General features: G+C 45.8%; 1 protein-coding gene across 3 annotated transcripts in view; it reads right to left on the bottom strand.

Moving 5' to 3' along the window:
* SLC6A1 (solute carrier family 6 member 1) overlaps window positions 1–27,433 on the bottom strand; it is a 62,178-nt gene that overhangs the window by 23,679 nt on the left and 11,066 nt on the right. The window contains exon 1 of one of the 3 annotated variants that reach the window (XM_021530469.3): window positions 20,760–20,983. The exons of the other annotated variants lie outside the window; for them this stretch is intronic. The gene's annotated coding sequence lies outside the window, so the exon portion shown is untranslated. Of the gene's footprint in view, window positions 1–20,759; window positions 20,984–27,433 lie in introns of those variants that run through there. 3 annotated transcript variants of the gene reach the window in all.

Genomic DNA, 27,433 nt, shown 5'->3' on the forward strand with positions numbered 1-27,433 from the left:
GCCACCATTAATAGTGGACTCATAGTGAATTTAGAAAGTTCTGAAATGCTCCCAAAGGAATTAAATAATAAGCCAGATCAAGAAACAGGACTTAATCCTGGGTAAGGATGTCAAGTTTTACATGTGGCTATAATTAGCTGTTAATGTAAGACAAATGTTTCACAAAGCTGAAATTATCAGCACAGTGAGATGACAGCCTGCAATGGTCACTGCTCATTTCTGTTTCCAGCCATTGGTGGACCTTTCAAAACACCATTGCTGTTGCTAGGCACACTTTCCAAATCTAAATAAAACAATAATCAAGGAAGAAAATATGGATTATGAAAAATGACCTGGGGTATTTTAAGCAACTTTGAAGTGCTTGTGGCTCCTGCAAACTTCCACAGCTCTGCTTCAGCTGGAAAAAAAACTTTGAAATGATGCTTTTTGTGTCTTTTGTGACCCATCCACAATCACGTTATTGTCTGTTTTCTCTTGATAACTCCTTATTGTCAGCCCAGTGCTCAAAGCAGGGGCTGCAGCACATGAAACCCTGGCCAGGATGAAGAAGCTGCACCTTGTGTTGGCAACACTGGGCACGAGGTCAGGCAGAGATCAACAATAATTGCATTTACAGATTTTTGGAAGGGAGGGTTGAGTTTATTAGCCATTCACTTCTAACCGAAAGTTATGGTAAAAAAAAAAAACGTAAAAAAAAAACCATGAAAAAAATATGTAAAGGCTGTGTTTTTCTTTGAATTGTCTTTTCTGGTCACTGCATGATTATAAAGCAACGTGCAACTATTAAAAGGAAGTTTTTGGTTGGAAGCTGTAGAAAATCAGCTGTGGTTGGGGTGAGGAGAGAACAAGGTTGGTGTTTGTAACCAAACACCAGGGAAAATCCATCTCTGCCTGCATCCTCACAAGTCCTGTGTGCAGATATCTCCCTTTTTAAAACCCATTTTTCCACATCCCACACCTGTGCAACCTCCTGTACCAAACCCCACCGCTTCCAGCTGGGCTCAGCATTGCAGGAAATGCATTTCAGAGGAAATAGGGATCATCCTGGCCAAAGGGAGAGCACCCCGGGACTGGGGCCTGCCCAGCTGCAGGGCCATGCGTGGGTGGCTGCAGCCAGCTGCAGGGTGCAGCCCCAGATGTGCAGTTTGGCAGCTCCATCTGCTGCTCAACAGCCAGAACTGAACGTGGCTCTTAGCCAACACAGGATGAAAAAACCCACCAGGGTGTCCTGGGACTTCACAAACAGTCCTGCACTCGATTAGATTTGCTGTTGCTGCAATTTGTGTTTGGGTTGAGCTTTGTCATCACAGAGTTTCCAAGTATTGGAAGAGGCTGAGTGTGTGGAGGATGAGTGGAAAAATCCCCAAACCAACATAAAATCCTCCTTCAATAACCCAACACTGCATGGAGAGATCTACATGTATGTACATCTCTTGTCTGGTTCATCATGAGGGAGAAATTCCTGCTCCCAGGGACCTGGCCTGAGTCAGAACAGAGCAACCAAGCCAGGAGGAGCAGGGATTGCAGGAACAGGGATTGAGAGGGACAGGGATTGCAGGAACGGGAATTGCAGGAACAGGGATTGCAGGAACAGGAATTGAGAGGGACAGGGATTTCAGGAACAGGGATTGAAGGACCAGGGACTGAAGGAACAGGGACTGAGAGGAACAGGATTTGGAGGAACACGGATTGAGAGGAGCAGGGATTGCAGAAATAGGAATGAAGAGGGACAGGGATTGCAGGAACAGGGATAGAGAAACAGGGATTGAGAGGAGCAGGGATGGAGGAACAGGGATTGAGAGGGACAGAGACTGAGCCCCTCAGATCTCCAAACAGGTCCTGCAGGTGAGTGCTGGGCATGGAGCCTGTCCTGCTGCTCCAGCCCTCCCAGGCTCTGCAGAGCTCTGCTGGGCACTAAAGCCTCTGCTGAATGCACAGAGAAACTCAGCCCAGTGCAAGACTCCGTGACAAAGACAAACCAGAGGGTTAGTTCAGAAATCTTCAGGAATAAAGCAAGAAGCCTCCTGGAGGAAGGAGCCCAGACCTGTTTCAGCACCTCTGTAGTGCTGAGACTTCCCAAGACAGCCCAGCACATTTGCGCCAAGAGTGAGGGGTGGCTGGCAGGCAGCCTAAAGATTTTTATATGAAAAGGTATTGAAAACAGTGGTTCAAACAATCACCTGGGGATGTGCTGCACTTTATGACACACCGCAATCACTTCACACACCACAAGCATCCCAAACGTTGTCAACAGCAAACCCAGAGGCTCCTTTTGAGAGGATGCAGGTGGGGATTGACCAGTTTGCTTCTGTGCTGCCCTACCACTGCTGGTGCTATCATTCCAGTTTTTACTGGCATTGGCATTGTGCATGGGCATTTGTGCATTTATGGTCATACAGCACATCAGCATCAGCCCATGATCAAATACTTCAATTCCACAGTTTGAAAGTAGGGGTTTTTCCAAACTAGGAAAAGTAACTTTTCCCAAACCTAAGAAATAATGATAATAAATGACAACAGCAAAAGTGGAGTCTAACCTCCAATTCACACTCTCCATACACCGCAGTGCTTTATGACTGACAAAAACCTAGAAGAACTGGCAGTGCAGCAGCAAAGATCCTGGGTACACGCTCTCTAATCAGATTAGGCACTATCCCACAGCACTGGGATTTAAATTTCAAATTGCTCTGACATGGAATGGGACAGAAAGACACTTATGTAAGCTCCATGGGCTGGCCCGGGCAGGAGGAAATACAAATTGCAGCTGTCAGGCAGCAGAGCAGGTACAGCACTTGCTGGCTTTGTGGGGAGGAGATGGAGAAATCCATTAAACAACTCTCTCTTTGCTCCCCCATCCCTTCAGGCCAAGCCTGAGCGTGCTAGGAAGGGCACAGCAGCTTCCCAGCACATTCCTCAGGGCACAAAAGAGCTTCCTTGACTTCAGTTACTAGGGCTGCTGGGCCAGGGGCTGCAAGCAGGGCTGGATCCCAGCTGGTTGTCCTGCAGCAGCAGCACGCTGGGGAGGAATGGCCTGGGAGAGCCAAGCTCACATAGCAGCCCAGGGCATGGGCTCTACCCAGGAAACTGCAACAAAGGCAGGGCCACTGCACAAAAGCATTTTTCTGTCTCCTGGACCGCACAAAAGGGGATTGGAGGAGTTGAGCTCATGAAAGTGAACAGCAATATTGCTGTCATCTTTCACAAGTTTTCTTGCTTGTGGCAGCAAAAGGCAGGGAGGGTCTCTATTTGTGCACGGCCAGCTGTGCAAACATTTCTGCTCAGGATCAGGCCAGGAAGTGGGGCAGTAGAGGGAAATGCATCAGATTCACTCTGCAGACAGTGGTGTCGAAGGTAGGATGTGGAAACTGATTTTTAACATGTCCATATAATTGTTAGCATTGAGAAAAGCAGAATTGTCCATTTTGGATGCCTGAAACTCCTGAAGAGCAGAGATCCAGAGCCCACTTCTGGAAATCCCAGCTCACTGGTTTCAAAGTCACCTGTAAAACATCACCTCACCCCATAGAGTACAAATTTGTGAATTAACCAGAACTGAAGAGTTAAGCCTGGGAAAACCTTCTCTTTTCTGGAACAGCTTTTTAATCCAGCTGTGATCATAGAAGAGGCATCAGAACCTCAGAACCGGATCCCTGTGCATGTCTGCGCCCCATGCCCTGCAGAAAGGAGCTACCAGGGCAGGGCAGGGCTAGGCTCGAGGGAGGGCTCAGTGCCACAGGCAGAAATGCTGGTGATTGGTGGCCAAACATTCATCAGGAGAAGGCACCACCATGGTTTGAGCAGCAGAGAAAGCTCTTCTCAATTAATTCTCTAGTGATTAAACTCCCAGCAGTGCCAAGGCATCTTTGCCTTTTCCACGCAGGACACTAAAAGCAGGAAAGGCTCCAATTTGAGGCAGATGTCACAGGTCAGAAATGAGGTATTGGAACAACTTTTGCCATTCCAATATTAATTATAACCTCTTCTACTGCCTGCTGCTTCTGCAAGCTTAAGTTCCAGATTAATTCACTGTTTCATTTATTTTATGTGAACATGCAAGTCCACACATAGTCCAAGCAGGATGGCAGAACCAAGCTCTATCCAGCAAATATTTTTATTTAAAACAAGTTTTGCATGGATGTGGAGAACACACTCCCCTCTGAGTCCAGTTCCTTGGTGCAATCTGGTGCTCCAAAGAACAGCCCAAGAAGGAAAAAGAGGGGAAAAGCCTGGTTTGGAACCTGGCAGAGGGGAGCCCATGGTCAGGTTTCAGACACTGCCACCTTCTCTGATCTTTGTGGCTGAGCTCCCACTGGGCAGGTGCCCAGTCAGGTCCCATCCCCCCAGGCTGATGGGCTCTAATTCCTGCCCAGCCTGGCCTCCAAACCCTGCAAAAACATCTCCAGCAGCAGCCAGAGGAGCCAAAGTGAGCCCAGACTGGAGGAAGGGGCCAGTTTGGAGGTCAGGGAGGAAGGGGAGGGGGAACCAATGCGGGGGCGCGTGGCAGCAGCTGAGGCTCCGTCTGCCCCAGCAGGGGCTGCTCCAGCTGTGGGGCTGATCCAGCTGTGGGGCTGATCCAGATGTGGGGCTGATCCAGCTGTGGGGCCACTCCAGCTGTGGGGCTGATCCAGCTGTGGGGCTGCTCCAGCTGTGGGGCTGATCCAGATGTGGGGCAAATCCAGATGTGGGACCGCTCCAGCTGTGGGGCCAATCCAGCTGTGGGGCTGCTCCAGCTGTGGGGCCGCTCCAGCTATGGGACCACTCCAACTGTGGGGCTGATCCAGCTGTGGGACTGCTCCAGCTGTGGGACCGCTCCAGCTGTGGGGCTGATCCAGCTGTGGGGCCACTCCAGCTGTGGGGCTGATCCAGCTGTGGGGCCAATCCAGCTGTGGGACTGATCCAGCTGTGGGGCTGCCATGGCCAGCACTGAGGGACAATTCCTGAGGCAGTTCCTGCTGTGGAGAACCTCAGGCCAGAGGAAATTTGGTGTTTTGAGCACCAACTTTTCCAAGAAAGGAGCCACTGGAGTGGAGAACCAGAGCTGGGGTCAAACACCAGGTGAGACAAAACTGGAAACTGGCAGCAGAAGAGGCCAATGGATTTCCCTCTGTCCCTCCTTTCCCCACACAGTGCTTGGCACAATGAGGGGGAAATACAGGAATGTGTTGGGAGGTGACAGAACTGTCATGGACTCATTCAGGTTGGAAAAGCCCTGTGAGATCCTCACGTCCATCCCTGACCAACCCAGCACTGCCTAGCCCACCGTACACCTCTGTCCCCAAGGGACAAATCTGTTAAATCCCTTCAGGTCACTCAGACACTTTTCTGGGCAGCCTCTTCCAGTGCAGGACAACTTCTTTGTTTAAGAAATATTCCCAAATCCTCAATCTAAATCCTTCCAATCTAAATCTGCCCTGGAGCAACTCGAGGCCATTTTTTGTCCTCCTGTCCCTGTTCCTGGGAGCACAGCCCCCACAGCTGTCCCCTCCTGTCAGGAGCTGTGCAGAGCCACCAGGTCCCCCCTGAGCTCCTTTTCTCCAGGCTCAGCCCCTTCCCAGCTCCCTCAGCCCCTTCCCAGCTCCGTTCCCTGCCCTGGACCCCTCCAGCCCCTCCAGCTCCTTCCTGTGAGGGGCCAGCGCTGCCCCAGGGTTGGGGTGGTGCCTCAGCAGAGCCAGCACAGGGGACAATCCCTGCCCTGGTCCTGCTGCCAGCCCAGGGCTGGCACAGCCCACCGCTGGCCTCGTGTCCACCTGGGCACAGCTGGGCACCCCTGGGCACAGCTGGGCACCCCTGGGCACCCCTGGGCACAGCTGGGCACCCCTGGGCACACCTGGGCTCGTGTCCAGCCGCTGTCCCCAGCACCCCCAGGTCCCTCCCCACCAGACAATTTCCCTTCAGGCTCTAAGGCACGTCATGAAAGCTCTTCTTGCTCCCATTGTAGCCACCCCTAAGGAAACAAATTTCCTCTCTAGCCACACAGCAGAGCCTGCATGTGAGTGAAAGAAAGAAAATAGTTTCCTAAAAATAGCCTCTCTTGCCTCTTCTTAAAGGATGCCAGCCCTCCTATAGCACTCATCTGCCTCTCATGGGGTGCACAAATTGGCACAGGAATCCAAAGAAGTCACAAGGATGTCATATTTAACTGTGGCTTGGAAACAGGCCCACCACCCCCAGGAAGGAAAAGCAGCTGCTTTGTTTTCCACTCTTCAGGTGTAAAGATAACTCAGCATTCCAGAAATAAAGATGAAACCCAAAAATCACAAAACATCTCCAGAACTGTCCAAATTTCTGTGGCATACAGAGATTCCTGAGGAGGCATCTGTGCCATTGAGAGCCCAAAGAACAGGTATTTACTCCCCAAGTCCAGTTCATTATGAGATTTATCATTTTCTGTAACTCTCCTGGTGCAAAATTACCTCTTAATGTAAAGATACCAAGGTCTAACCTGCAGAGAGAGCTTGTCTCTTACACAGTGTTGCTATCAAGGACATATCTTGGTTAGATCATTAAATAAATATTAATCACTTAATCCTCAAAAAAAGCCAAGGTTTCATATTTCTAAAGACTTTACTAGCAAATGTGTAGTTGTGCAATTATAAGGGATTCTGTAATCAGTCTGGAAAAAAAAAACATAGTAAAATTTAAAAAAAAACCCCACACTAAAATTAAAGAAAAACAAAAAAGAAATGCAAAATGCAAAATCATGGAAAGGGCTGGCCACCTAGCCCATAGCAAGGTTATTTCTGAAAGACAGTGGATTCTGTTCTTTTTGTTAACATCAGGGTCAGGATACAAAGCTTAAAGCACAAGTGCAAAATTATCCTGACAATCTTTGGAGTCTGCATGAGGCCCACTGCAAAATCTGCAACATTTTCTCGTAAACATGGAGTGAGAGGTAAGATTTGTTGTAAGATTTTTGTTTAAAATAGACAATAGTTGCTGGAAGGAGAAGGTTTTTCCATCATCATGGAATTATATCAAAACTAACTGATAATCAGTCCCTTACAAAGATTTTACAGTGATCAACACCAGTTCCTAATCAATCCCAGCAGCTCTAACAAAGCTGGGGGTGGTCAGAAACTATTTTGAGTGTATTTCTCCTCAGCCCACATTAGCTCCATCTGCTCCTACTACTTTATATTTACACACCACAACATTTTGGGCCCAACTTCAGATTGATTTCTAGCAATTTACAACAGAACCAAATGGCTCTGGGGTACCTGCTTGCTTTGGTGATTCCCACCTTCTGGAATGGTGTTTCCTTTGCTGTTTGCACTGTTGTCTTTGTCACAATTTCTGTTTTTAGCTTCTAGACTGATTAAATATAATAAATAAAAGTAAATAGAAATAAATGTAACAAAATATAGTAAGTATAATAAAATATAATAATCACTATCTACTGTAACCACACATTAAATTCTAGCTCCCACACAGTAAATAGGATGTGCTTTAGAAAAACAAGAACAGCATTCCCATATTTGTTTGGACTCCCAGTTGTACTCCCATCCATCTGAGGTTTAATGGAGCAGGGTGATAATACAAGTTACTGCTGCATAAAAATGGGTTTGGTCTCTTGTTTCTGATGTTGATTGGGTGTCATTCTTTAGCCCTAGTTGATGTAAATTGTTGTTGTGCAGATCCCAAGGCTTTCCCTGAGAGTCAACACTGGTTTGCAGGTAGAAAATGCAACATAGAGAGGCTCAAAAAAGAACAAAACTGGTGCCTGTCAGCACTGGGGTTGATGCTCCAACAGGTTCCATTATCCCTCTGCTGACACCTAGGAAACAGCCCAACATTGCTGGTCCATCCTGGCCACAGAAACAAAGCCAAATTTGATGGGAAAATAGATTGACTGCCCTATGCTGAGCTGCAGAAATTAAACATTCTCACTCACAAGTACCACCAAGGACAAGATTTGCTTCCCTTCTCCCATCCCATTGCCTGGGAGCAGATGAGGGTGATAAGGAGCCCACCCACCCCTTTTTCCTGCTGTTTTGCACCATTTTTTTGGCGTTTTTGGAGTTTGTGCCTGGGGGAGCTGCTGCTGGGCAGGAGTTGGGCAGTTCTGACTTCCTGCCTTGGGGGCATTGACAAAGCCCGTCCTTGGAGACACACCAGTGCAGGAAGCCAGCAGAGAAAAAGGGAGCAGCAAGTACTCAGAAAGGCAAAGTCATTTGCCCAAGCAGGAGGCTGGAGCAGAATTTAGAGCAGAGTTTCTTTGCGTGCCAGTGCAATCCCTTAACCTTCAATAATAATGCTGCTACTCTCTCCTAACGGCCTCTTTTCATCTCCAGCATGTACAAATGACTAAGTATGAAAGACTTTTTGCCTCGTGGAAGCAAATAAAGGCAAATAAAAGCACATAAAAGCTCCAGCAAGGATCACAGTCTCTGGGGAAAAAAAACCCCAAAACTCAGTGTAAGTAATTGAGGGTGGTGTTTGTTATTTAATTTTTACCCATCTCTAAGCTCTGTGCCATTTCTTTTCCCAAAAAGAGAATGCCCTGGCATGCCAGAGGCAAATTTGCTGGCAGGCAGTGATCCATGAGGGAAAAGGGATGGAGAAGGTGGTCCTGCTGCCCTGCATCTGCCCTGCCAGTGCCTAAATCTGCCAGAGCCAGGCCTGGGCACTTGGCACTTGGGCTCTCCAGTGGTTTTGGAAGCCTGTGAGAACCAACACTTTGACTAAATTATTTGGAGATGCCACGTCTCTGAAGTAAAACATTTCCTTTGGTGAAAACATGATGTGAAAACATTATATCAAACACTCTGCCTGCCTTCTGTATGTGCTGCTCAGTCCCCTGGGATTTTGGTTGGTTTGAGGGCTGGAGGCAGCTCCCATCTGTTACTGTGCCATTTTTTTAAGTGTCATTGTTTTGGGTGAGAGTAGGTGGAACCACATGTCAGAATGCAGCAGAAGGAACATCATTCCAGCCTGAATTTCTCCTATTTAAAGGAAACACCGACTATTGATCAGCAGCCTGTGAATGGCTCCTGCTTTGTGTCAGTCCCCACATCACACACAAGAACCCAATGCTGATGGGGAGCAGCAGCCAAGGCAACACTGAATGCTTTCACCAAGATCCCAAGGCCAAAATCCACAGAATCTCACCCAAACCCCCGGATTTTCACCAAATGATTAGTGCTCCTCAGCCTCTAATTTCCCATATTGTTCCCAGTGCCCAATCAGCCCAAATTTAGACCAGACAGTATCTTAAAATGGATCTCTCATCTGAAAAGGCTGTTGGCTCTTGAAAAGGGGCATCTTCACCATCGTGGGGGTGAGGTGGAGAGAGAGAAATAAAGTTTTAACAATGTTTATAATTCTCTTTATTAGATTTAAAAATATTACCCAAGTCTCAGTTTCATGCTTAAGAATTAAGCCACCAGAAGAAGAAAAATAATTTCTGTAAATTGATGCTGAAGAAAAGTTAGAGCTTTGAAGATCACTTCAAGCTCAAGCAGAGCTTCAAAATCATCGATAAAACCAACAGAATTTGGGCCACAAAAATATTTTTTTGTTCTGGATGTCTCCCTTGTGTTTCTCCTGCCACCTCCAGTCAGTGCTTCAGATTTTGGGGATATTTGAGTTTCTCTGAAACCTGAAAACGCTGCCTGGAAGTGCCAGGGCTGAGTTATTGTTCAGGGGATGGCATCTTGGCACATCTGAGATCAGATTTTGTCTGTGTGACTGGGCAAGTCACTTTGGGTGACATCCAGAGCGGGAAGTTGTCTGCAGCTCCCAGACCCACCCACCAGGCAGGATCCACGGAGCTCCGACATCAGAGTGAGGGCTAGAAATACATTTTGACAAACAGAGCTAAATTATTCCCCTTTTTTAGAGGCTGGCCGTGCCACCTTTGTGCAAGTCAAGATTCTTTCAGTTTCTATCATTTTGTTGGAATTTATCTTTTTCCCCCCACAACTCCCACCAAACTCATTCTCCAGTTTTAGCCCAGCTCAAGACCTGCACTTCCCCAAGCCTGGTGGAGAGGAGGCAGCTCTGGCAGATGCTGTTTCCTGGTTTACAAAGCCTCTCGACTGGCAGCAGCAGCTGCCAACACTGCTAATCCAAAGGATTCTAATTTTGGGGCTTCCTCTGCGTTTTAGCTCGTGGCTCCTTTGAAATAGCCCTGTTTTCTGAATAAGAAAAGACTTTACATTTGTGATTCTTACATGCAGTTATCATACAGAGCAAAGCAAACAAGAAAAGGCTGCAGGCACATGCACATGTTAATGCAGTTAAGACCCTTGGCAGGAGAAATTGGAAAATCAGACCATTTTGGAGGGGGTGCAGTAGAGAGAAGAAAAGCCCTGAATCTGAGGTTACCCTTTTCAGATATAGCTCCAAGCTAAAGCCACATTTTCTATCTGTTCTGTTTTCTTTGATCCTCAAACTTCAATCCAAACCTTCAGGTTTAAATGGGATTTCAGTCTGAACTAAAAGCAGTTTAAATGGAAACAAGAAATTCTTTTCCCCCTCACCCCTCCTGCCAAATCAGGAGTTTGAAGCTGCAATATTGAGGTGCTTTGCAAGTCTATAAAATTTTCTGCCTTGAAGTGATAAGGACAAACAATCAGGGCATTCACTCTGAGGGTAGGAGATAAATAGAATAATTTAGGTTTTTTCAGCTGAAAAAAAAGAAAAGGTAAAAATAATAAAAGTAAAAAGCTGAATAGAAATTGGAGCATTTTGCAAGGGGTCAGTGCATGAAAAACAGTCCTTGCTGGTTTTGGCTGATGGCTCAACTGCATGACAATGCCAGCAGGGCAAAGCTTCACGCCTGTCCAGGAGGATTTCCAGCCTCCCTCAAGACAAGCACTGGGGTCAGGGTCTGCTCTAAAGCGTTGGCATGGCTCTGGATGGAACACAAATGCATTTGGGGGATTTTGGAGCCCAAATTCTCAGCCCTAATTCCCGTAACAACCACTCAGCAGCACCTCAGATCAACTTCCTGGAACTAATTGGCCTTGAAGAGATGCAAACCTGCTCCTGAATTCTCTCATGGCAGGAAGTCTCTGCTGGCTTTGGGGCTCCAGTTTGGGTTTGTCAGGTGACACCCGAGGTCTGGCTGCAGCCCCTGCTCGCATTTCCCTGCATTTGTCTTCTGGGATGTCAAGCTCTGGGTGAGGGGATTTGGGATCCCTTCCTGGAGAGGGTCCTTTGCTCCAATGCAGTCATATCTGTGCTGTGGTATTTTATTTATAAGGCTAAAAGTGCACCTGGGTGGTTTTTATCTGACTACACTGATAGTTTAAATAGGTTTATTTTGAATATATTGAAGTATCACCCAGAGACTTCCCATGTGGAGGATATTCATTGAAAAACGATACTTCCCATGTGGAGGATATGCATTGAAAAACATCAGCAGAATTTTGGTTTTACCTCTCTGGAGCTTTCTAGTTACAAAGAATCTTCAAAGATTTGCTGCTTTGGTTAAAATAAATATACTGAACAATCTCTTCAGGCATTCCTTGAGCATCCATTGACAACTCTCCTTGCTTGGGACACTTAGAAATATCTGTGTCTCACAGCAAGTCAGTAATTTCAAATATAAGACAAAATACCCACTTTACTGGCTGCAGTGTGAAAGAGAGCAACAATTTCCTGCCTCATGAAGGAATTGACTTATGTTTTTTTTTTTTATTTCCAACAAACTTACCAGCACATCCACGCACCAGCAGTGACATTGCTCAGAGCTGAAAGGGTCACGGAGCCACACAGCACCAAATGCTGGGTTCTGCCAGGCTCAAAGCCTGCTGCTCTTAGCACACACAAAGATAAGGCACCACCTCAAGGCTTGTGGAGAACTCAGGACAATCTGGAAGCAAAGGTTAATTCTGCAACCTGAGGGACAATTTCCCTCTTGTTCTGTGCCCCAGAAGAAGGGCTTGGAGCTCTGCAACTCCTTTGCCAGGGATGCTGAGGCCACACTGGAACAGAATTCACTGGATAATTGATCAGGAGCCCAGAGCAGCAAGCAGGAGGAGAAAAGCAGGTCCCAGACAGAGCAGGGCACGTGGGGAAGTCATTGCCAGGTGAGCTCCTGAGCAGGGCCAGGCAAATGTTCTGAGGAGAGCAGAGGTTCTTGGGGAGCCTTGCTGGTGACATGGCAGGTCTTGTCCAAAGTGCTAAACCCTCACTTTGAGCCCACTGATCATCTCTGTTCTAAGGGGACAGCTGCTCATTCAAAGGCAGAAACTGAATTATTTACTCCCAGCCACTACATTTTCCTTGATCTCTAGGGCATATTTTTCAGTATAAAGCCTTAGGAGGCAAATGCCTTCCTTGAGGAGGCAAAGGAGGGAGTTATTTTTCCCCCACACCATTTGTTTGAATAATAAACCACTTGAGCAAAAATATGACACATGGGAGTTATGATTTTTTTTTTCCCCCTGGAGGAGATTAGGTTAAGCTTGCCTTTTTTCCAAAGGTACACAGTTCATCAGCAAGAAGCTCAAGGAGGAAAAATGTGTTTTCATATCGGGTAAGAGTGCACACAGTGCTTGCCTTGCTCTCAAAATGGATGAGTCTGCAGCAATCTGCAGGACTGACAGCTTTATTTTCATCTGCCTGCCCTGATAGAGCACATCAGGAAACATTTTTTCAGATCCACACTTGAGGATTTGAACATTCATACTGATACCACTTTAATCTCATTTGACTCTATAGAAAAAAGAAAAAAAGCCCACTCACATATGCATTTAGCTACATCAGATAAAACCTTATTTGATACAGCAAATAATTTGGTTTGGTGGTTTTTCCCTCCCCTTCTTTTGGGAACTGCTTTTCTCCCCTCAGACTTTCACAGCCTTCCAATTGCAAGGTTTGTGGCACTTGCCAAGGGTGAAGGAATCTAATTTGCTAATTCAATCATCATTTGCAAACTAATGACTGTGAGCACATATAAAACCAACATTAAAATATCTGAAGCAGCAGCTATGGTGGAGAATACATTCTCAGAGTAAACAAAACCACCTTGCAACTGAAGCATTTAAAGCCTGAGCATATTTCTGGTTCAGGAATTCAGTCTCTTCCTGGACAGCAGCTCCATTATTAATGAAATTAGCAGTAATAAACCAGAGATCAAACCTTCTCCCACAGCTGGGCTTCTCCAAGAGCTCCAGCTGGACCAAATTTGGGATAAGGCAGCACAACAGGAAGAGTAATAAACCCCCTACTTCTCAATCAGTGCTTCAGATTCACCCAAGAAATGACATTTCTCAGTGTTTGTCTTTCAAATTCCTCAAGCTCTCTAAATTCCAACTCAGAGTAAAGCACATATGTATGAAAATAAACAAAAAACCCAATGTGAGCCAACAGCAACATTCAGTTCTCTCTACTGACATCGCTTTGGGCCAGATCTGTAGTTGATAATCAGCAAAAATTCAGTTTCCTGAAGCACATCTGGAAATTCTACCTTTAACCACCTGTAAAATCTGCCTGTGACCCTGAGCTGGCAGAGAGGATCCTCACTGGAGAAAAGGAATGTACAAATACCCCACACTCCTGCCATTCAGGTGTTGCAAATTACCCCTAATCTCAGTGAGTCCAAATTAGATTATTGTGCCAGAGTTTCTCCAGTGGAGAAGAAAGCCCTCAGGCCATCACAGTTGCAATAATAAATTAATTTATTTGAGAAAACAGCCTGAAAATGGGTAATTTTTTTTGACAATCAGGAAAATGTGTCTTCTCAGCTGCTTTTGGATAATAGATGAGGAATAATATTTATCAGCAGGCATATTTAGGATGGATTAGCAGCTATATCTTTGATGCCACCCTGTAGTACATGTTCTACTCCATGTTTTCCCTTCATGGATTTCACTTTATCCCGCCACAGGGGCTCCTTGGGATCGATGCATTCCCCTTCCATCAGCATCCCAGACAACCTTTCCAAGCACAAATGGATTTCCAGGTAGATCCATGGAGCAGATCTTAGAAAAACATGGATTTTGACACTGGAACAAATGAGGGAGGCATTGATCTTGCCTGTGATGCCTGTGAGTTCTCCCAGCAGCAGCAATTCCTTCCTGCCAGGGTGTTACACAGAGCAGCTTTCAGAGGGCACAAATCAATGGAGGAACATTTGTCTGTTTTACAGCAACAGAAACAAAGAAAGGTGAAATGGCCACAACCATCTAACATGACTAATGGGAACCTGGTCCAACATTAAAATATCTGAAACTGAGGCAGTGGTGGGGAATGCACTCTCAGAGTAAATAAACCACCTTGGAACTGAAGCATTTATGGCCTGAGCATATTTCTGCTTCAGGAATTCAGTCTCAGCAAGAGCAGGTCTGACTCTAGAGCACAAATTTTCCACATTTCCACCAATTTTTCCCCATCCAAGAGGCTCTGGAGGATCAGGTGGCTGCAGTACCTCCAAGGGCAGCCTCTTCCCACCCAGAGCTCCTGTGGAGGGGAACATTCAAGATTCTAAAGGTCACCATGAACTTCAAAAGAGAAGGTGACACAATGCCTGTCCTCCCCTCTCAAAATCAGAGTGCAATTTGCAGCGTCCAATGATTCATCTCACCAATCCCCATATTTTGGAATGAGCATTTCAGCAGCAATTGGGTATCCAAATCCTTGGGGAGATTTTAGCATCTGAAGTCTGACTACCTGTGCCATGAACAACTTCCCTCTTTGCCTGTGGGGTTTGATCAAAAGAGGGACAGGCTACAAATAAGCTAAAAATCAAACCAGTGCATGGAAAAGCTTTGCAGACACTTAATCTGGAAGAACCTAGCTAATCCCAGTTCCAATACAGGTTTCAAATGCAAAGCAAAAAGAACCCCCATTTATTATCTATCACCATTTCTGCTTTTCCACATTTCCAATACAGGTTTCAAATGCAAAGCAAAAAGAGCCTCCATTTATTACCAACCACCATTTCTGCTTTTCTATATTTTATTTTATGTATTTGACTGAAAATACTTCAGGGTAGACTGAAGGCACAATGGTGCCACTTAAAATTCTTCACAAAGAAGCCCCAGAGTGCTGGTGGGAAGATCCCAAGTCTCACAGAATCAGCACCAAGCCGAGCATTCCAGCAGCCAGACAGTTAAACAGGCTCAGAAAATGCCAGCTCAGCTGCCACACACAGCCCTGTTGAATAAGCTCATCAAATTACCCACTGGAGCATTTCCAGGGGCCCAGCTGACTTGCTGAGCTGGGGGATTTGCTTGGCTACGCTGGCACAGGGAATTTCAGCCCCATTTGTGGCCACAGCCTGTGGGATCTGTTGGCCCAGGGAATTTCAACCCCATTTGTGTGGCACAGCCTGTGGGATCTGCTGATACAGGGAATTTCAGCCCTGTTTGCATGGCCAGAGCCTGTGGGATCTGTTGGAACAGGGAATTTCAACCCCATTTGTGTGGCACAGCCTGTGGGATCTGCTGGAACAGAGAATTTCAGCCCCATTTGTATGGCACAGCCTGTGGGATCTGCTGGAACAGAGAATTTCAGCCCTATTTTTGTGGCACAGCCTGTGGGATCTGTTGGCCCAGGGAATTTCAGCCCTATTTTTGTGGCACAGCCTGTGGGATCTGCTGGCACAGGGAATTTCAGCCCTATTTTTGTGGCACAGCCTGTGGGATCTGCTGGCCCAGGGAATTTCAGCCCTATTTTTGTGGCACAGCCTGTGGGATCTGCTGGAACAGAGAATTTCAGCCCTATTTTTGTGGCACAGCCTGTGGGATCTGCTGGAACAGAGAATTTCAGCCCTATTTTTGTGGCACAGCCTGTGGGATCTTGTGCTTTCTTTCTCAGGCCTCGAGTATCTTGAATGTCTCTGAATTACCCTTCTCCCAAGGGCAGACTGATTTTCCAAGAAGTATTCTGATCAAGAAAGAGAGAAATGAATGTTTTTCTTTGTTTTTCTTCTCCCTTCTGTCCTTTTTGCCATGGAGAAAATGGCATATTTTTGGATGCCAGGCTCTGACATGCTTACTGAAGCAGGTCCCAGAGGATCAAAAATTAAGGTGACCACCACACAGTATCACTGATCTCAGCTCCCAAAATACAATGTCTGGGGGACTAAAGCCCCTCAAACCCTAAAAATCCCAGCCAGTTCTTTCTCACAAACAGACCTGGTTGCTCTCTGTTGAAAATTTAGCTCCTTGGTTGGTTTTGACTGTGCTTCACAAGCCTGACAAGTGTTCCACACATTTTTCCCACTTCTTGAATGTCTCCATACACTGGCTGGTGGGTCCAAATTGTTTGGAAAGGATTGCTCAGACCCAGAAGTGGGAATTATTTGCTCCCACCTGATAAGGCAGCACATAGCCCCAGCTCAAAACCTTTTTTGATTTCAGTGTGAAACTAAACAAGTGAAAAAACAAGCAAAATTTATTTTTCCAAATGGGCTTTATATTTAACCTTCAATTATATTAACTGTGCCATAAAAGTGGATGTACTACTGTAATTATACACTCAAAAAAGGCTGCTTAAAATCTGAAATGATTGCAGTGTTTCATTGCCTCGCTGCTTTAGAATATTTCCTTTTCCAAACATGTCCTGTCCTTAGTCCGAGGGAAATGTTAAAGGTGACAGGATCTTTCTGAGACCTGAATTTCTCTCAGAAAATTGCACTTTCAGGTTCTACAAAGCCAAGAGAAGCTTAATTGCCTGCAACTGCAATTCCAGCCTTTGCAAATCATATACAGCTCTCCCATGAAAGCATTAAAGAGCTAAGACTTAATTAGCATCCCTGATTAAATGGCAATTCATACAGCCATTATATCTTCCAGTTAGGCAGTGCAGTGCTCTGGAAAATCAGAGAAGGGAAAAAAAACCACACACACACACATTCCTCCTCTCAATGAAAAAATTCATCTCCACCCATTTTCTCCAAACTTCATCCTGGGAAATGTTCATTATTTACCATGCAAAAGCACACTTTGAATGCTCGCAGGCAGAGTTTCCATCAGCAAACTTGACCTGTGTGAGATGAGAGAGCTCCTCAGAAGCCTGGCGAAGGCAGAGGCAGAGGAAAGCACAAGAGCAGCTCAGGGAGAGCAGCATGGAAAGCCTCCCACAGGCAGTCCCCTTCCTGCAGCCTGGGGAGGGAAGGGCTCTCATCACAGAAAACCCCACGGTTTCTTGCTCAAACTCTGCTCCTGGGACAGCTGGGATGGCAATCCTTCACCCCCTTGCAGCTGGGAAGTGAAGTGATGGAAAAAGGGGAGCAGGAGTAATGCTGGCAGGCAGAGGCACATCCAGGGACACCCTCTCTGTGCCGGGATAGCACAGCCAGGGGTGGCTTTATGCTGAACTAAGAGTTTGTGTTTTGAGGTGGAGGAAATCCCTTGGGTTATGAATTTCCAGGCCTAAATATAATGATTCACCACTTAGTTCTGGCCAAAAGGTGCTGCCTTGCCCCTGTTTCTTGCTGGATGTGGGAAGACCTCCAGACAAAGAGGAGCAGCATCTCTTGCAGTGTTTACCAAGTGGTTCATGCAGCACCAACAACTCCTTCTCCCCAGCCAGCTCACACCCTGGCTGTGCTCTCCAAGCTGGAAGGATCATTCCAGCCCCTTGAGAATCTCATTTCATGGAGCCAAGCAGGAAAAATGTACAAGAAGGAGTTGATGAGACAACAGCAACAAAGAAGTAAGAAAAAGGAGCAAAAGTAAATTTGCACCACATGTGCAATTACCGTCATAGAAAAATCTTTTATCAGGACAGGTGCAGGATTAACAGCACAGCAGACTCTCAGTTTTCAAATCAGGAAATCAGATGATTTGTGGCTTTTAATGACAAAGCACAGGGTCAAGAACTGATTTGTTGTCCTACCACACTGCTTCAAGGGAGTACATTGAGATTTTGGTAGCTTATCTCTCAGATGAATGGAGAATTGCTCTGCAGCAATATTCCCTCCCTCAGCCAAACTGGAAATCTTAGATACATGAAAGAAGTCTGTGATGGGGATAAATAAACTGTCACAAGACAAGACTCCAATAAATTAGCCAGACAGACAGAACAAAGACAGATGGGACATAGGAGGAGAGGGAGTTGCTGTATTTAGTGTCTGAAATGTCACTTGGATGCTGCTCACTGCTAATGTGCCTCCTGGGCCTTGCAAAGTCCTGCTCCATTGGCCTTCAGAAAGCCAGAGGTCAAATTTTCATAGAATAATATGAATACTTGCTCATATTTGAACATTCCCTGCTTCCTGCTAAAAACATTCTCCAGTTTTGAGCAGTCCCTCACATGCACCATGCATTCCTGTGCCACCTCTGGCATTCCTCATTCCTGTCTCTAGTCCCATCCCACCCTATTCCCTTTCCAGAGATCTTGGAGCAGTGTTTTTTCCACTCCTTTTTCCATCACTCCCAAATCTCACCCAGCTGTATGATGCCAATTCTCAGGGCACTGTTTGCCCCTTCTGCTCCACCAGCCCAGTTCACCTCTGGCTCTCATTTCTGCACCTCAGCCATTGGCTCCTGCTGAGGAAACAACCAGGATTTTTGGATTTGCACAGCCCCAGAGAACTCAAGGCCATCACTGAACACACAAAACAACTCAGAGCTGAGTGTGGAGCAGTTTCAGCTGTTTGCACTGTAATACATGACTGCTCAGTTGAGGAAAAGCTTGGAACAACATATGGTCTCAATTGCCTCTGTCCTCCTGCAACCAATACTTTTCTTTTTGAGACACAATTTATCTGTGCTGCTTGGCAGCTCAGCTGGCTCCCTTTCTTCTCCTGAGGAACACAACCACATGCAGATGGTATTTATATACCAGGCAAGTTATTTCTGCAGCCATATTTTCCCAATAAAACTGGCCTTGTGTCCCATACAAAAGGTAAGAGTCATGATCTGTGACTGTGAAAGATGCCTTGGCACTTTCTGAAAAGTAAATCCACAGTTCTGGCAAAGTATCAGCTTTGAAATTGCATTCTGTGGACCTGTGGTAGCTCTTTCCTAACAAATAACTGATGAATTCCACCCCAGAAGTGACTGGCAGTCAGTCCCAGGTTCCAGGAAGATGTTAAATCAAAGAACAAACTTCATAATGAGCACCATAATTATCAGTCTTATTTTTCTCATGGATCTGTCCTTACAGGTATTTTTTGTGCTCTTTTTCAGCTCCCACCATCCCTTCACAATAGCTGGGCTCAATAGGAATCACAGGAGGAAATCTCTTCCTCACTTTGTGTTTGAAATGCTGGTCAGAAACCCAAGGGGAATATAAATGGCACACAAAACTTCATTTCCCTCACTCCCTACAGCAGCAGCTTGGGAGTGTTCAGTTACTTCCCATTTAAAACTTTCCAAGCCTTGGCTGAAGGGAGAGTCCCACAGCCACACGGGTGACAGTGCCAAATACTGACAAACGGATCTGAAGGGGAGCCAAATGTGTTTTGGAATAATGAATTCAGGTTTATTTCCCTTGCACTGGTTTTATAAGGTACATTGTTGTATTAGGAGCGGAAGTAAACAAAAAAAAAAATTTATTTGCAAAACAACTCCTTCTAGGTAAGAAAAAAAATCCCTCCAAAAATGAACACTGCTACAGAAATCCCCACAAAAGCCCAATATCTTCCTATTCTATGTCTTAGGGTCCATTTAATTAATAGAATTTGAAAATAAGCACAGCGTGCTAGCACCTAAAGAACCAGAAACCACAGCCCAGCATTATTATGAGGCACCATATTTATTGCACACCAATGGAATATCTTTGCTCAGCTTATCAACGTCCACAAAAAACCCCAAACACAGGAATTTTGTAGTTCTGCTCTGCAAGCTCAGCCAGAATGTGAAAGAGAAGAGGTGTTTGGAGCATCTCCTCTTCTGTCACCACCCCCCAGGCTGCACACTTGTCACAGTGCCATGTGCTGCCAGGTACCCAGCAATTTGTTGCAAAGCAGAGAACTGGATGCTCAGTAACCTTCCTGAACTAATTTTTCTCACTCTCTGCAAATGATTTTCTAGGCCATCTATCTGGGAATGTCACCTTCCTAATGGGAAGCACATAACTGCTGCCTCCTTGAGCTCCTGGAGAATACAGCTGAGCTTTACTTTTCTTTTTACTAACAATCTACTGCAGTGATAGCCCAGGAAAAATATATTTTATTCAAGATTTTAATCAACACTTGATGAGAATGACATGATTTCCCTCTTTAAATGTAACTCTGTGGCTTTTTTTTTTTTTTTTTTTAATACTAAAATAGGTAAGTTCTGCTTTAAACTGGTGAGACTGGTGTTTGAAATTAAGGTAACACCCCAGAAGTTTAACACAGCTAAACAGCAGGAGGAAAATTTTGAGCAATGTTTCCATGAGAAACCTGCCAGGAAGGAGATGGTTCCATTATTGGAAATGTCTTTTTATTTGCCTCACTACAAAGGCTTCCATTAAAAGAAAGCAAAATATAAAAAAAGCTGAGATGTTCCCAACTGGTTCAAGGTTTCACAGCAACTGGGAGAGCCTCAGTGAGCACTGAACTTTTCTGGGTCCAGTGACTGGGAGCACTGAGAGAAATACTCAAAATACGATCTTCAATTAATTTCTAAAATAAAACTAAAAAGATAATATTGAGTACCAGCATTTCTGAAAGAAATGTTGGGCTTTATGCAAGAGCACTGAGCAGCACTGCCCTGCTCATGCAGATCTCCTGGAGGAGAGCTACAGGAATGGGGAGTAAATTCCCTTCCACTCCCTCCACTCTCCCTGGCTCATGGTTGGGAAGAGAAGGAAGGAGAGAAGTAGGGAGCAGGCAGAATATTATATATGTTCTATATATTATATATATTCCTTACCTGCCACAGAGAGTCCCAAGGCAGCTCCTCATTCACAAGAGACCAAACCACCTTTCTGCCCCATCAACCATGAGTCCCCGCACTGGCTCCTTTTCCAAATTGTTTTTCTATTCACCAATTAAAGACAGTTCCCCAGGGGCTCATGCACCTCCCAGGCAGCAGCAGAGCTGTTTCCCCACAGCAGCGCTCGGCTCTGGAAGCTTCCCTGCCCCTTTTGTCCCTGCGTTTCAAGCTGGGAACACTGTGCTCTCCCAGAGCCGCCGCCTTTCCAAAGGAGCTGAAAGTGCTCCTGAGGCTCGGGTGCCAGGAGTGCATTCACCCCTTGTGCTGGGAGCCCTTCCCTCTCCCCTGGGAGGGAAATTCCAAGGGATTGATGTTACAGTGAGCTCAGGCTGTGCTTTTCCCCATTTCCAGGGACCCCTGTGAGTCTGATCAGATAAGCCTGGTCCCCTCCTTCCTGCCCTGATGGGGCTGGTGGAGAAGCCCTCCCTGTCCAGAGCCTGGATAAGGCCATGACCCTTCCTGTTTGCCCTCTTGCCCCTCTTTTCCCCCCTGGATCTCATGAAATAAAGAGCTGGACAACCACATCGGGGTGAGAGCCTCTTTTGGAATCTTTGCCCATCTCCTGATGTTCCTCCCCTCAAGGCCTCGTATCTCTGGGCTAGCCTAATAGTTTAGGGGCTGAGAGAGGGAGAAGCATCAGACTGGAAGCCAAATCCTGCTGCCATTGTTGGCACCCTCAAAGGTCCCGGCTGAGGTGAGGCCACGCCGGTCCCACGGCTCATCCAGCCCCAGGAACGGGGCTGTGGGAACAGAAACTCTTTTTTTTAACCTAGGAAAGGGAAGCGTTCAAAGGGCTGAGGGCTGTCCCAAAACAAGTCCTGACCTATAGAATAGGATGGGTTTTGTTTGCTGAGGCATGAGCAGATACTGCTCCGCTGCTTTAAGTGAGCGGGCCCGGCGCCAAAGCTATCAGTGGAATTGTATCTGCTTCTGCTGCTGGGAAGTTCTGCTCTTTGCACAGCATTCACTGAGGTGTAAAATGAGGACTTAATGTTACTTGCTTGGACTCATCTCAAAAGCAATTGCTGCACCTGTTCATACCAAAGTTCTTTTTTTTTTTTTTTGCCAGAGTCCAACAGCACAAAACCTGCATTGAAATAATAACACTATCTTTTATATTATTCCATATTCCTTTATTCTTTACTAATCACCTCCTTTCCAAAATGCATTTTGCCCAAAGAAATCAAAATAAAAATCAGTTTCTGCCTATTAGACAATAAGCAATTCCTTGGCTCTCCAGAAGAACAGAAATCTTTCTGAATTGCACAATATTGAGTTGGAGCAACACATCCCAGCTCCTCTGGAGCTTCATCCTCCAGGTATTAACCAGGCAATGGGGACTCCTCAAGAGTAATGCACATTATAGTTAATTCCATACCCTCTGAGTGCAATAAAATAGCAAAACAAGTCAGATTTCTCCACAGAAAAATCTCAGTTCTTATCTGCACGGCACAGATTGAGGGAAGAATTCTCCCCTGTGATTGAGCTCTAAGCCAGTCTAAAGCAGCAATGGACCTACACCAAATATCCTGCCAGACTGCAGGGATTGTGCAATTGGGGGCCTTGGCTCTGGAAAGCTGTGAATATCCTCAGCCTCCACTGGGAGCCTGTGTCACTTTGAAGGAAAATGGAATTTCACTAAAGGGAGCGGATTTTAACCTAAACAAACAAACAGCATGCCATGGTATAAAGTTATTACAGTAAGGAGAGAAATCTTCATCGCCCTGTAGCTGCAAACATTTGTGTGCTTGGAGGAAACAGAGAAAGTGAGAGATGTGCATAATTTATTGATGTATTGCCATTTGTCTATAAGCCAGCCAAATGCAGACGAACAGCCAAACCCACAGCGCTCCTGTATGAGCCTCATGACCTCCAGAGGCTCTTCCCAAATTTTCTGTGAGGTGCACCATGAATTTTGGAGTTGTCCATCACGTCTAAAGGTGGCCCAGAGATCCTGGGGGAAGCCAGGCTCATGGAGGCAGCTGCTGTGGATGAAGCTTTCCATCAGAGAAGGCAGAATAAATCCCCCTACCTTTACTTGTTTATTTGTTTATTTATTTATAGAGCAAATAGGCTCCAAATACTGTTTCTTCCTGGTGTAAACATTGGCTGAAGTGCCTTCCACCAGCAGAGGCTGCACTGAGCTCCAATTTTGCACTCCCATCATTCCCATCCTCAAACCTCAAACAGGGACTTTATGTTTGGTTACCAACACAAGTATCAAACTCTCCCAATAATCCTGAAGGGATAACGACACTCAGGGCAAAGCTGGCACGTTGCTTAAGAGGGCAAAACCTTGCCACACTTCAGCAGGGCCAATGCTATTTGCACATTTTATAGCGTTTTGTTTCTTCAGGTTTGTTCAGGATAAGAAATCTTGTTCAAAATTCACAGCACTTCACTGCCTACCTCAATGAGAGACAAGGAGGAAGCTGAGGAAAGTTGGGTTCTCTTGAGCTGTGGAAGCACTTGTGAGTATCAAGACGTAAAAATAAATAGAGAATAAAACAACTGTGGGAGCACTGTTGTTTTAAAACATCATATGGGCAATGGGAGTATCACACAGCAAATATTTATATGTAATTCAGAATGTGTTGATCAAAGATCACCATTGGTTTATATTAAATAGTGTGGCTGAATGTTTCAGAAGTACACACATGTGCATTTCAGTGGGATTGAGGTGTCTGTCTTCCTTAGACTCCTCAGAAAAATTAAAAAACCCTATGCTGACTGATTAAGGCCTAATTTGGGTCAGAAATACCAGGTTTAATTATGTTTTGATCTAATGGCTGGCTCAGACTAGGGAGGGAAAGATATGGATGGAGGCAGGAGAGGGGTTACAGCTGCCAATCATATCCACAAATGGCAACACCATTTTTAAGACCCATGGGACCAGAGCTTGGAGCCAAGAAATTCCCATTACCCACGAGTGTTCCTCACAAGACAGCACTGCACACCTCTCATCACTCAGCTGCTGAGTACAAACCCCTGCGTCTGACTCTCCCAGAATTCCATTTTTATTCTGCACCACATCCTCCAGTGCTTTCAGCAGCTCTTTGTAGGGCTCATCACGGCGAGATGACAAAGTGTCAGCTCCCAGCTCCCCTTGAAGATCCCCCCTCCCCGTGAAGGTGCCAATCTGAGATCCCACAAGCCAAGGCACACTCGTGTTCTATCACATGTCAGGAGCTAGAAACAACAGCCTGGAGGGTGTCTTTCCCCCCTCCCTTCCTGTAAACAAAGGAACTCTTTATTGCTGGAGTATTAAATCTCGCAGGAAAGCTGTGAATCCTGACTGCTACATGGCACAGAGAACTGCTGCTCCTGCTAAGCACAGCTCCTACAACAAACCCTGCTGGTGCTGGAGACATTTATCTGCAAGGCACTTCACACACCCTCACACACAATTCCTTCTGTGTGTTTCAGAGTGATTCCAGTGATGGAGTTTCATTCTGGTTTAAGGAGGATGCCACCATTATACAAACGAAATGCAGAGCCTTGGTTTAAATTTGATGGAGTTTATTTTAATTTGCTGTTCCAGAACTGGAAACATTTTGTGGAAGCAGTGGTGACATTAAGTAGCTGGAACTGAATTAAAACTGTAAGGAGAATAAATGGAAGCAGCATTCTTTTGTGATTCCCATCCTCCAGAGAGAACAATAACCAATTCAGCTTTCCTGGGGAAAATAAGGACCCTCCCACACAGAAAGTCACAGCAGCCCAGCTGCCCCCAGTCCCTGTTTTATGCTCCCCATCACCATCCAAAAGCACAGAACTGCATTGTCCACCGCTGGAAGAGTGTCCAGGCCAGTGGAGATATGGCTTTCTGCAAAGACCCCGTTTCTCTCTTCCAGCTGCCCAAATTCCACCCCAAGAGCCTCCTCTCATTTCCAGCAGCTGTGTGCAAAGCCTCCATCTTGAAGGCAGGAATAGCATGGAGAAAAAACTGCTGTGCAACAAACATCCCAGCTCAGAATAGAGCTTAGAATAACCCCTTGCCATGAATTCATACAGAAACACAGCAAATGCCTTTAACAAATAATAAACAGACAAAGCAGTGTGATCTTAACAGCCCGAGCCAGCAGAAAAGACAAGGGGATGTGGCAAATCCACAGACTGGCTTCCCATAGAAACCATCCTAGAAAATCACAGATAACACAAGCCCAGCAGAATGGATGGCACCCATGGAAATCTCCTTCCAGCAGCCCTTCTCTGCAGGAAAGCATGAATCCAGGCCTGATGAACAAAAGGAGCTGCAGACAGACATTTCTTTTGCTTTCACACACGAGGCAGGCTGCCACACGTGCCAGTGCTGAGCAGTGTAATCTCTGGTGTCCCAGAGCTGCTTCTTAAACAACAATTCTTTGGGGTTTTGCTCTTTGCTTGGTTTGTTTGGGGTTTTAAAGATGGTTAAAGCATTCTGCATAAATTTGTTTTGTTTGTTTATGCTCCCAATCCAGAAGCAAGCATTGAGCAGACTGAGGTGTTGCAAGCTGAGATTGTTCTCTCTGTTGCGTTCAAACTCTTCAGCTGCAAACCCTCCTCTTGGACCCAGCTCCCAAACCCTGCACCCACTGGGGAGAGCTGGATTAAGTGCAGCAGAACCTCTTGTTACCAAAAATCAGCAAACCAAGAGGGAAAAAATGGTGTATGAGGGCAAAAATTGCCTAGGCTTTGGCTCCTTGGCTATTCTTTAATCCCAAAGGATGCAAGAGGGAGGGAGCAACTGTTCCTTCAGAAGCAAGCAGCAAATATTTCTGCACTGCTGCTGCCAAGAGCCTCCTGTGAGCGGCCAAGGCAGGCAGGGAGGGTGGCCTTGATGGTTCCCATCTGCTTCCCACAGAGGACAATTCTGAGCTCCCTCATTGTGGCCATTCCTTTGCAGAGTCAATTATTTCCGTGCGTTCCTGTCCCCAAGGGAAGTGCCACTGACACATCTCTGGGCACTGACAGCAATCTTCCCTCAGTCTGCACACCTTGGCCACCCCCAGGGAGAAACCTGCCCAGAAACCTGCCCAGAAACCTGCCCACTTTTATTCTGCTGGCTTTACTGTCTGTTTATCATCTCTTTATCAGTGTGGTTTTTAGGTTGACTGCATGGATGGAGGAAGCAGCTAATTTTGGCATGAACTCAATTAATCCTCACAATAAGCCGTGGCTAAAATTGAGCTACACAAGCTTTGGAGGGAGTCAGAATAAAAATAATTTCAAACAACATCTGTAAAAAGGCAGATTATTGCCCTGCCCCTCCATCTCACCTCTAACACCAGCACATCTGTAAGTGAAAATAATTCACCCATGGCCACAACACAACTGGATTTTAACCACCAGGTACTCACATATTTACCTGCCATGCCTCAGGCACCTCTCAGCCATCCTTTTTTTAACCTCTTGAAGCAAATCCCAACATAAGCAGCCCTGCTCTTGCAATGCAATTCTGCTGAGGTTTTCTACAGCTTCAAAAATGAAAATGTAGTGGTGTCATGACAGGAAAAAGAATCTCTTGAGGGGTTTGCTCAGCAAGTGTGTGTTCCTTGAAATAAAACAGCTTTTGTGTTGCTCAAAAGACGAGGCAGCAATTTCTTATATAAAGAACAAAAGAAACTAAATGGGGTTGCCTTTCTACCACTGTCAGTGCTGGCACAGATGTGAGCTGAACATAATAGTCTGTGTAGTTTTTTTTTTTAAATAGACTTAAAAAAATTATCTAGGAAATTTTGGGACATATTAAAGGCCCATCTAAGCATTTTCCAGGTGCATATTTGTCCATTACTAAACCACTTTGGCTAAGATATACAGGCTCCTGTAAAATAAAAGACATTCTTGGAGAATTTTCATTTGAACCTTCCTCATCCCCAAGATATTACCTCCATCAGCTACCCATTTATTTTTATGTAATCTGCATAAAGACAGGAGCAGGCTCTCGTGCTGAAGCTCAATTTTCAATATGAAAAGATATAAAGCTGTAATAAATCCCACCAGTCACAGCTCAGCTCCCTTCTGTGGGAGGAATCACACTGAGACAAATCCAAATGTTCCACGGCCTCTCCAAATTGCTTTCGAACCATGTCCTTGAGCACCTCCACTTCTTTATTATTTCCATCAAACCCAATTTCCACTGGGGCTCCCCCAGCGGTTTATCATCACTCTATAAACCTGTCAAGTGCCTTGGAGACCCCTGGCAACAGCTTTTGTCACTCCAGTGCCTCCTTGGAAAATCTTGTTGTGTAAAAGCAAAATCATCCTCATGCTCAGGGGGAATTGATATCCCTGGAGTGGCTGAATGCAAATGTGGGAGAGCTATCTTCCCCACAGCCCTGCCTGTGTTTGGGAAGCACAGCCATCCACCCATCCCCTCTTCCAGCCAGCCATGAAGATGGAATCCTACCACGTGTCCATGCAAAGCTGCCTCCTCTGGAAAGCTGCTGTGAGCACTTCAAAAGGGAATTCTGAGTGATAAACCACAGCCAGCCCCCTTTGGTGATTGGGATCCAGCAAAACCCTCCCTGTGCTCCTCAGGGGAGGGACCAGGATGCCAGGGCCACATTCACAACCAGGGCAAACTCCTGTTGGTTTATTCAAGCCCTTTCCAAAGCACACATGTGGCTCTC

The sequence above is a fragment of the Lonchura striata genome, chromosome 12, assembly GCF_046129695.1.
Source record: "Lonchura striata isolate bLonStr1 chromosome 12, bLonStr1.mat, whole genome shotgun sequence".
Taxonomy (NCBI): domain Eukaryota; kingdom Metazoa; phylum Chordata; class Aves; order Passeriformes; family Estrildidae; genus Lonchura; species Lonchura striata.